The sequence below is a fragment of the Delphinapterus leucas genome, chromosome 17 (genome assembly GCF_059928025.1).
Source record: "Delphinapterus leucas isolate spDelLeu-1000000601 "Yukka" chromosome 17, BTC_Dleu_Yukka2, whole genome shotgun sequence".
In the NCBI taxonomy this organism is placed as follows: domain Eukaryota; kingdom Metazoa; phylum Chordata; class Mammalia; order Artiodactyla; family Monodontidae; genus Delphinapterus; species Delphinapterus leucas.
Genome location: NC_143145.1, coordinates 49,340,016 through 49,346,702, shown reverse-complemented (window position 1 = coordinate 49,346,702; position 6,687 = coordinate 49,340,016). Strand labels below are relative to the sequence as shown.

Sequence of the window (6,687 nt, the reverse complement as noted above, 5' to 3'; positions counted from 1 at the left end):
TGTCAAGCAGGGTGGCACAACCTCTGGGCACATCGCCTCTGCAAGAGCCACAGTAAACGAATGTCCCATGTTTGCTTTTTCAAGGTGGCAGCAGGGAGTCCCCTCCTAAAGAAGGTTCTCTCTCATTGCCACACTATCCAAGGTTGCCACACATGTTCCTTCCTGTGGGCCTCATCAGGCTAAGGGCAGAGCTGTCTCTTTGCTTCTCTGAGTCGCACCATATGGTCTTAGTAACACCTCTTCACCCTGTTGACCATGTTTTTCACGGGGGCTGCTGCTGAGACTTTATCTCATCCTTTCATGGTGGAGAGAGAGAGGATTCTAATGAATTTTACTTCCAGGGGAGAGGGGAGTGTTATGATTATGTTGTCATTTTCTATTATGTCCTTTTGTCATGAATTTATTTTCAATTTCATGTTAAAATGGGCCCACCATCCCCACTTAGTGAGGTCATTCAGCACCCTCATTTTGCACCTTCAACATCTCTCTCAGTATCACTTGGAAATGTTTGAAATGGCATGAGCTTGTCCTCACATTCCTATCAGCTGTAAATCCGGAGCCCCACCATGAACCTAACCATTGAGCAGAACACCTCTCCACTACCTGTGTAACACTGGGTAGGCCCCTTAACCTCTTGGTCTTTTTAAGTCCATAGTTATAAAAATGTGAAGGTGCTATGAATTTATATTTGGGGCGGGACAAGGTAGAGAAGAGTGTGTCTTTGCTTTTGTTCTTCCAAACTGGAATGTCTTCCCTCTCTTCCCCATGGAAGATGCTCCTTTGGCCTCGCCAGCCAAGGTGGAAGCAGAGAAGCCAGTCCCCAGACGTGCTCCGAAGAGAAAGCACTCTCTGGAAATGCCGGACGAAGACCTGGGTTGCTCCAGACCCAAAATCCGGCAATTGTAGCATGGTGGCAGGAGGCGGACCCCACAGAATCTTGCAGGTGAGTCATCCTGAAGAGAAGGCAATGGTTTAAAGGCCTAAGGTAGCGAATGCCTCTTCCTGCACTGACACCCCCCGCCCCCCACTGCCCACTGCCACAGATTAGAACCTGCATCGTTTTGTCTGAGCCTTCCCCAGCCAGGAGCCTCCTTCTATACTAAATGGCCATAAGCCAGGAGCCTCAGAAACTGAGGTTTGTAATGAGAGTCTGCCCTGAACATCCCAGGGCTGAAGCTGGCCTGGAAGAAACCCTGACGTTCCTCTGCTTAATCCTCAGGGGCCCCTTTGTGAGCTGAAGAAAGAAAAGTCTAGAAAAAACGGATACCTGGGAGGGGAAGATGGCGGAAGAGTAAGACGCGGAGATCACCTTCCTCCCCACAGATACACCAGAAATACCTCTACACGTGGAACAACTCCTACAGAACACCTACTGAACGCTGGCAGAAGACCTCAGACCTCCCAAAAGGCAAGAAACTCCCCACATACCTGGGTAGGGCCAAAGAAAAAACGAAAAAACAGAGACAAAAGAATAGGGACGGGACCTGCACCAGTGGGAGGGAGCTGTGAAGGAGGAAAGGATTCCACACACTAGGAAGCCCCTTCGCGGGAGGAGAGTGCGCGTGGCGGAGGGGGGAAGCTTAGGAGCCGCGGAGGAGAGCACAGCCACAGGGGTGCGGAGGGAAAGCGGAGAGATTCCCGCACAGAGGATAGGTGCCAACTGGCGCTCACCAGCCCGAGAGGTTTGTCTGCTCAGCCGCGGGGGTGGGCGGGGCTGCAAGCTGAGGATCGGGCTTTAGTCGGAGCGCAGGGAGAGGACTGGGGTTGGTGGCGTGAACATAGCCTGAAGGGGTTAGTGCACCACGGCTAGCCGGGAGGGAGTCCGGGAAAAGATCTGGAGCTGCCGAAGAGGCAAGAGACATTTTCTTCCCTCTTTGTTTCCTACTGCGCGAGGAGAGGGGATTAAGAGCGCTGCTTAAAGGAGCTCCAGAGACGGGCGCGAGTCGTGGCTAAAAGCGCGGACCCCAGAGACGGGCGTGAGACGCTAAGGCTGCTGCTGCCGCCACCAAGAAGGCTGTGTGCGAGCACAGGTGACTATCCACACCCCGCTTCCGCGGAGCCTGTGCAGCCCGCCACTGCCAGGTTCCCGGGATCCAGGGACAACTTCCCCGGGAGAACGCACGGTGAGCCTCAGGCTGGTGCAAAGTCACGCCGGCCCGTGGCGCCGCAGGCTCGCCCCGCACTCCGTGCCCCTCCCTCCCCCCGGCCTGAGTGAGCCAGAGCCCCCGAATCAGCGGCTCCTTTAACCCCGTCTTGTCTGAGTGAAAAACAGACGCCCTCCAGCGACCTACACGCAGAGGCGGGGCCCAATCCAAAGCTGAGCCCCTGGGAGCGGTGCAAACAAAGAACAGAAAGGGAAATCTCTCCCAGCAGCCTCAGAAGCAGCGGATTAAAGCTCCACAATCAACTTGATGTACCCCGCATCTGTGGAATACATGAATAGACAACGAATCATCCCAAATTGAGCAGGTGGACTTTGAGAGCAAGATTTATCATTTTTTCCCCTTTACCTCTTTTTGTGAGTGTGTATGTGTATGCTTCTCTGTGAGATTTTGCCTGTATAGCTCTGCTTCCACCATTTGTTCTAGGGTTCTATCTGTTTTTTAAAAAATTTTTTTCTTAATAACTATTTTTATTTTAATAACTTTATTTTACATTACTTTATCTTCTTTCTTTCTTTCTTTCTCTCTCTCTTTCTTTCTTTCTTACTTTCTTTCTCTTTCTTTCTTTCTTTCTTTCCTTCCTTCCTTCCTTCCTTCCTTCCTTCTTTCCTTCCCTCATTTAGACAAAGAATCATCCCAAATTGAGGAGGTGGACTTTGAGAGCAAGATTTATGATTTTTTTCCCCTATTCCTCTTTTTGTGAGTTTGTAAGTGTATGCTTCTGTATGAGATTTTGTCTGTATAGCTTTGCTTCCACCATTTATCCAAAGGTTCTATCCGTTCGTTTTTTTTTTCTTAATAAGTAATTTTTAATTTAATAGCTTTATTATATTTTACTTTATTTTACTTTATCTTCTTTCTTTCTTTCTTTTTTCCTTCCTTCCCTCCTCCCTTCCTTCCTTCCTCCCACCGTCCCTCCCTCCCTCCATCCTTTCTTTCTTTCCTTCTTTCCTTCTTTTCTTCTTTCTTTCTTCCTTCCTTCCTTCCTTAAATTAAATTCAATATAGATATTTAAATTTAAGGTAAAACTAAATTATAATTTGAAATTATATGTGGAGTTTTATTTCCTAAAGAATATTTTGGAAATTTGAACTCCTATTTTAACTTATATTTTCAGAGAAGGTATTTGGTCCAAATGAAGAATATCTTCAATTATTGTTCTTCTATTGCAAGCAAAAAAGGATTTATACTTCTTTTCATGAAGTATGGTTGTTTGACAACAGAAGGATAAATATTTTATATTTTTAGAAACAACAGTCAGGCTACTGATATTCTTAATGAGTTTTAATAAATCTGAATGCTTCTTATCATCTACTCTTTAGCTGGTACCTGAGGAGTTGTATACCTCCGGGAAGATATGTGCTCCAGACCCGTAAATATGCAGTTCACAGAGCCCACCACCAGAGGACAATAATGAAGTAAAATCTTGAAACCATGTAGTGAAAATAGTGGGAGTTTAAATAAAAGCAACATTTCACAGTATGCTTTTCTGACCAATGTTATATCTAATAACCTAATGGATTATATGTACATGGATTCTGAAAAGTCAGCAGCACACTTCGCTGGTCAATTTCTATGATAAGGGGAACGGAATTTGAGTGTAGAAAAACAGTATACTTACATCTTAAAATTCCACCCCTACAGAATCTACTCACTATTGAAAACTGGTAAGAATAATAGCTTTCTGTGTCTCAGTGACCAGTTAACATTTTCAAGAGTAGAATTTATCTTCCTATGATGCTCAAATACACAGGGAAAATGCATATCTAGGACAGTGGATAAACTCTATATGACATGAGAAAATAGTTATTCAAATGGAAAAAGTATAAGATCTACAAGGCACAGTTTTATATGCATTAGTGTGGATATATACGTAAAGAAGCTCTAAGAAACATAAAAATCACTTCCAGGAAGTAATTTTAGGTAGAAGAGAATTAACATGGATGAGGAAGAAAAGAGAGTTGGTTTTAAAATGGTTTCATTTACTTGTTTTTTTGTTTGTTTATTTATTTGGTCTTTGGAATATAAGAAAACGGTGGCTTTCAGATCAGTATCCCAGTGGACCAAAGGGACCGAGGTCTATCCTGGAGCCCGGCCATTGTTTGACTATCTTGTAATAATACTGGTGAAATACAACCAAATCATTTGAACTATAAGCATCCTCTCTGACAATAAACTTAAGACACCAACATTATATATTAAAGAAAGTAAAGAGAGAATACTGTTTTCTTTAGAGAGAAAATACAGACCCTGGACCAAATCAATAATGTCAGCAAACCTCATGGGTATAAAATATTCTGCTGCCTATCATTTAGAACATGCCTCTACAAGAGGGAAACTGGGCGATAATTTCCCCAGATTTTATGTTTAATCCAAATATTTTAGATAAGAGGCATCTCTAGTAAAACATTGTATTATTGATTCTTTCCAATATGATAGCTCACAGGAGTTCCTCTTTCCTTCTCAAATACATATGGGGAAATGGAGGTGGGTGGGGGTTAGAGGAAGTATCTAAATAGAGCATAATAATCAACAGTGTGTTTTTTAAAAATAGAAATTTCTATTCAAATTGTTTCCAGAGACAGAAACACACAGAGACAATTCCATGTGACAAGAGTGAAAGAGACCAGAGTGATGCAGCTGCAAATCAAAAAACTGCCAACACCAGTGATTGATGGCCACCACCAGAATCTGGTTAAGACAAAGAAGGATCCTCCCTCCCCTTGAGGCGTCAGAAAGAACATGGTCCTCTCAACACTTTGAGTTTGAACTTCTGGCCTCTAGAGCTGTGATAAAATAAATTTCTGTTCTTTTAAGCTAACAAGTTTGTGGTATCTTGTTATGGTAGCCCTAGAGATGACAGTATTTGATTCCTGAGCTGGCAACTGTATGTTGATTATGTAATGACTATGCCAAGATAATCAACAGACACAAAGATAAAGGCAAAACTGAGACTAAGCCCAGTTCTTTTTATTCCCAGAATAATAAATGATTTTTTAATTAATTTAGATCTCTTTGTCTAACCCCTCTGCTTTGCAGAAGAGTATGTGGGACCAATCAAGTATTAATATGTTATACTTTCATTTTAATTCATCTCAAATTATTTCTAATTCCCCTTACGAGTTCTTACTTGACCCATGAATTATTTAGGAATATATTCTTTAATTTCCATTTGTGATTTTCAACAAATTTCTTTCTGTTAACGATTTCTTGTTGCATTCTGTTGTCATCTGAGAGCACTCTTCGTATGGTTTATATCCTTTGAAATGTACTGAAATTTGTTTTATGCTCTAGCATATAGTATATCCATGTGCATTTGAAAAGAATGTATATTCTGATGCTGTTGGGTGGAATGTTTTTTAGATGGCTGTTAGGTCTACTTGATTGATAATGCTGTTCAAGGTTTTTATTGTTGATTTTCTGTCTGTGCTGCTATTGAAAGAAGGGTTTTAAAGTATACGACTATTATTGTAGAACTGTCTGTTTCTCTTTTCTGTTGTGTCGATTTTGCTTCATTGTATTTTGAAGTCCTGTTGTTACGTGCATATAAGTTTATAATTATTATGCATTCTAGATGGAATAATCATTTTATCATTTTAAAATGTCTTTGTCTCTGGTAAAAATTTTCGTCTTAAAAAGTAATTTTTTTCTGATATTTTCTTAGCCACTCCGGTTTTGTTGTTGTTGTTTTGTTTTGTTTTTACTGTTATGGTATATCTATTCCAACCCTTTTACACTTCACCTATATATTTTCTTTTTTTTTTTTTTTAACATCTTTATTGGGGTATAATTGCTTTACAAAGGTGTGTTAGTTTCCGCTTTATAACAAAGTGAATCAGTTACACGCATACATATGTTCCCATATCTCTTCCCGCTTGCGTCTCCCTCCCTCCCACCCTCCCTATCCCACCCCTCCAGGCGGTCACAAAGCACCGAGCTGATATCTCTGTGCTATGCGGCTGCTTCCACTAGTTATCTACCTTACGTTTGTTAGTGTATATATGTCTATGCGTCTCTCTCGCTTTGTCACAGCTTACCCTTCCCCCTCCCCATATCCTCAAGTTCGTTCTCTAGTAGGTCTCTGTCTTTATTCCTGTCTTACCCCCAGGTTCTTCATGACATTTTTTTTCTTAAATTCCATATATATGTGTTAGCATACGGTATTTGTCTTTCTCTTTCTGACTTACTTCACTCTGTATGACAGACTCTAGGTCTATCCACCTCATTACAAATAGCTGAATTTCATTTCTTTTTATGGCTGAGTAATATTCCATTGTATATATGTGCCACATCTTCTTTATCCATTCATCAGATTACGGGCACTTAGGTTGTTTCCATCTCCGGGCTATTGTAAATAGAGCTGCAATGAACATTTTGGTCCATGACTCTTTTTGAATTTTGGTTTTCTCAGGGTGTATGCCCAGGAGTGGGATTGCTGGGTCATATGGTAGTTCTATTTGTAGTTTTTTAAGGAACCTCCATAGTGTTCTCCACAGTGGCTGAACCAATTCACATTCCCACCAGC

The 6,687-nt window shown here is 41.8% G+C and overlaps 1 long non-coding RNA gene across 1 annotated transcript; it reads left to right on the top strand.

Moving 5' to 3' along the window:
- The first annotated feature begins 2,041 nt into the window (after positions 1-2,041).
- Positions 2,042-4,986, top strand: LOC149746980 (uncharacterized). Its single transcript, XR_016388409.1, has 2 exons — positions 2,042-2,469; positions 3,485-4,986. It is a non-coding gene; the product is annotated as an uncharacterized LOC149746980 (long non-coding RNA).
- The last annotated feature ends 1,701 nt before the right edge of the window (positions 4,987-6,687 follow it).